This window comes from Anopheles coustani (assembly GCF_943734705.1).
Source record: "Anopheles coustani chromosome X unlocalized genomic scaffold, idAnoCousDA_361_x.2 X_unloc_7, whole genome shotgun sequence".
NCBI lineage: Eukaryota > Metazoa > Arthropoda > Insecta > Diptera > Culicidae > Anopheles > Anopheles coustani.
Genome location: NW_026525181.1, coordinates 545,001 through 549,459, shown reverse-complemented (window position 1 = coordinate 549,459; position 4,459 = coordinate 545,001).

The following is a 4,459-nucleotide window of genomic DNA, read 5'->3' as shown; positions in this document are numbered from 1 at the left end:
TCAGGGTAGATAGGTCTCCCAGAGACCTTTCCAACGGTATGCCGTTTGTCTTGCTCGGCCATCTACAGCCGAAGTTATTCATGGTACTTGGTACCTTACCCTGTTTTTTCCATACTTGTTCGTACTTGGGTACAAACTTTGGATCGCCCATATCTCCACTTTGCAGGCCAGCCAGCACCTTGGCCCCATATACTTTTTTGTTGGTCATACCATGCACCAAATATAATTATTCTACGTCAACTTGCTATCTCTTCTCCAACTTGCCGTTATTCTTGGTCCAAGTCCCATTTCATTCGTTTTCGGACCCATTTTGCCATATGTTTCACTAATAGCTTCGCCCATAGACAAGCTGATTTTCTATTTGTATTTTTGCTTGATAGTCCCACTCAAGACCATTCCAAATCACATCGCAACTTGTCGCTCGGTAGCAAACTGACCGAGTTATAATTCATGAAAGGTACCTCTTCTTGGTACACCACATGGTCGGCCCAAACCATAAACCGACCAAACGACCGACTTGGAGCACCCTGACCGGGTTGCCCCCATATAATGAAAGTTGCGTCTTTACACGTCCAACTTATGAATATTCTACGCCAAGTCGCTATCTCTTACCGGTAAGCCGGTATTCACCTTCCAAGCGTGATTTTGGTCAAGTGCCATTTCCTGCGACTTGGTCCCCGAATTGGACCATCATCACCTAATATCTCCGTGGTCTTTCAACTCAGCCTCATGAAACTTTCAGGGTAGATAGGTCTCCCCAATACCTTTCCAACGATATGCGGTTTGCCTCGCTAGGCCATCTACAGCCGAAGTTATTCATGGTACTTGGTACCTTACCCTGTTTTTTCCATACTTGTTCATACTTGGGTACAAACTTTGAATCGCCCATATCACCACTTTGGAGGCCAGCCAGCGCCTTGGCCCCATACACATTTTTGTTGGTCATACCACGCACTAGTTATAAATGTTCTACGCAAGCTTGCTATCTCTTCTCCAACTTGCGGTTATTTTTGACTCAAGTCCCATTTCCATAGTTTTTGGTACCAATTTGCTCTATGTTTCGCTAATAGCTTCGCCCAAGGACTTTGTGATTTTTTGTTCGCATTTTTCCTAAATAGTCCCACTCAAGACTATTCCAAATCACACCTTAGCTTGTCGCTCAGTGCCATACAGCCAGAGTTTTAATTCATGAAAGGTACATCACCTTGGTACACCACGTGGTCGGTCCAAACCATCAACCAACCATATGACCGACTTCGAGTCGAGCTAGCGGCTAGGCTCAATATAATGAAATGCGTGTCTTGATGCGGGCTACTGACGGTCTGAACAATGTAGCTCGCTAGCTCGTCTCTAAACTTGTGTTTTGGTCGAATATTGGGTGTTCATGTACCACTTCGGGTAACATGGACTTTGGTGCAACTTTACCACTTGTGCACTTAATAACTTCCCGGTCATTCAAGTCTTTGCCTTCATACTTTCAGGGTAGTTAGGTCTCGTCGAGACCTTTCCATACATATGCCAAACTCATCGATCGGACATCTATAGCCCGAGTTATTCGCGGTACACCGTACCTTACCCTGTTTTTTCCTCAATTGGGTACAAACCTTGGAACACCCATATCGCCCCTTTAGAGACTAGCTGGCACGTTGGCCTCATATAATGATAAGTGCACCTCAACTAGGGCTACTGACGGTCAGAACATTTCAACTTGCTAGCTCGGGCCCACACTTGTGTTTTTCTCGAATATATGGTTCAAGTGTGCCACTTTGGGCACCTTTATACATTTTGTCCCCACACAACTTTCTTGCCTTGGTAGATAGGGTCTTGTGTTCTCGGGCAAAAAGATGCACCAAAATATGGTCTAACTTTCGTTCTTATACCGCAAAGCGCTATCTCCAACACCCGAGGAGATAGAAAGTGATTATGTTCGGTATATCGGTCTTCCATGGCCTACTATGGTAAGCCCCTGCAGGTATGCAACCGAAGGTGCTTGGTACATGTATTTGGTGCAAAATCGGTGCAAAGTAGGTGTTTCCTTGATCGGGCTATAACTTTCTTGGTTGATGTTGGATTGCTTTGCGGTCTTCGGGGGATAGTTAGGGAACATGTTGGCCAACATTTTCTTATTCCTCAGCCTGGCCGTACCTCCTACCGTCTAGGCGGTATTCATGCTCTAAGTTGGAACTTGTGTTCCTTCGGGCAACTTTTCTGACTTTGACGCTTAATATCTTCCGTTCATATGCAGTCTAAGCTCTGCAACTCTCAGGAAAGCTAGTACTACTCATTTCCTTTCCATATCAGTCTTTGGCTTGTCGATCCAATGTCTACAGCCTTAGTTATTCACGTTCCCTGTGAAGGTAGGTTTTTGCCCATTTTCCAGTTCATGTGGTAACATTCCCGGACTTTGCCGGCTTTCTCTTCATGTGGTAACTTGCTTGCTTGTGTGGTAACTTGGAAGTGTATGTCTGACAGACCCAATCTCGGACTTAGCCGATTTTTCTCTTCATATCATATGGATCAATCACTAGGCCATCTTGCTTGCTTGTGTGGTAACTTGAAAGTGTATGTCTGACAGACCCAATCTGGGACTTAGCCGATTTTTCTCTTCATATCATATGGATCCATCACTTGGCCATCTTGCTTGCTTGTGTGGTAACTTGGAAGTGTATTTCCGACAGACCCAATCTGGGACTTAGCCGATTTTTCTCTTCATATCATATGGATCCATCACTAGGCCATCTTGCTTGCTTGTGTGGTAACTTGGAAGTGTATTTCCGACAGACCCAATCTGGGACTTAGCCGATTTTTCTCTTCATATCATATGGATCCATCACTAGGCCATCTTGCTTGCTTGTGTGGTAACTTGGAAGTGTATTTCTGACAGACCCAATCTCGGACTTAGCCGATTTTTCTCTTCATATCATATGGATCCATCAATACGCCATCTTGCTTGCTTGTGTGGTAACTTGGAAGTGTATGTCTGACAGACCCAATCTCGGACTTAGCCGATTTTTCTCTTCATATCATATGGATCAATCACTAGGCCATCTTGCTTGCTTGTGTGGTAACTTGAAAGTGTATGTCTGACAGACCCAATCTGGGACTTAGCCGATTTTTCTCTTCATATTATATGGATCCTGGACTTAGCCGATTATTAGGTTATTATATATGGATCCTGGACTTAGCCGATTTTTCGCTTCATATAATATGGATCCTGGACTTAGCCGATTATTAGGTTATTATATATGGATCCTGGACTTAGCCGATTTTTCTCTTCATATAATATGGATCCTGGACTTAGCCGATTATTAGGTTATTATATATGGATCCTGGACTTAGCCGATTTTTCTCTTCATAATATGGATCCGGGACTTAGCCGATTTTTCCCTTCATATAATATGGATCCGGGACTTAGCCGATTTTTCCCTTCATATAATATGGATCCGGGACTTAGCCAATTTTTCTCTTCATGTGGTAACGTATGCCAATCGCTCACAAGTAATGGGATAAGGGTACTTGTGTTCTTCCATCTTCTAAGTCCCGCACGGGGACATCGTGATCGCCCCAAGTCCGGAATAGCGCCAAGTCAAGCCCCACGGTGGCCGTGCAGGACCTGTTAGCGGCGGCCCCACTGACAGCACTAATCCGGACTTAGAAATTATATCTTTCTAATCGAACACCACACACGCAACACCACCATACCACCATCTCCTTGCAAGTACCTAAGTACCCGCAACTCCATGGTGAAGGCAATGTCACTCCATCACCAACCTCTTTGCACTGCAAGCACTTGCGTACCCACAACACTCCGAAGAAGGCAACGGCGCGCGATGCTCGACTCCACACACCACACCACACCACACCACCGATGGCCAGCCAGCCAGCCAGCCCAACTAAGGGCTAACCCACCAACCAACCACCAATGGCCTAGGCCAGCCGGATCCCACCTTCAAGTCCAAGCACAGCCAAGTGCAAGTACCGCCAAGTGTTCACCAACCGCCCAACACACCACACCACCGATGGCCAGCCAGCCAGCCAGCCCAGCTAAGGGCTAACCCACCAACCAACCACCAATGGCCTAGGCCAGCCGGATCCCACCTTCAAGTCCAAGCACAGCCAAGTGCAAGTACCGCCAAGTGTTCACCAACCAACCATCACACCAGGTCAGCCGGCCAGTACCCACCTTCAAGTGCCATTACCCTCGGGTGCAAGCCCAATCAAGTGTTAACCAACCAACCCGGCCAAGGCAGCCAACAGGCCGGCACCCTACAGCACCGACCCGCCATCACCACCTCAACCGTTGACCATGCAAGTGGCCTCGGACAACAGGTGACACCCGAAGTACATCCGAAGAACGTATATCAAGTGTTTGCTCACCAAGTCCTCAACCAACCCCAAGTACCCGGAGGTACCCAGAGTGTTGGATCCGCCAACCCGTCCCGGCACTCCAAGTCCTTGC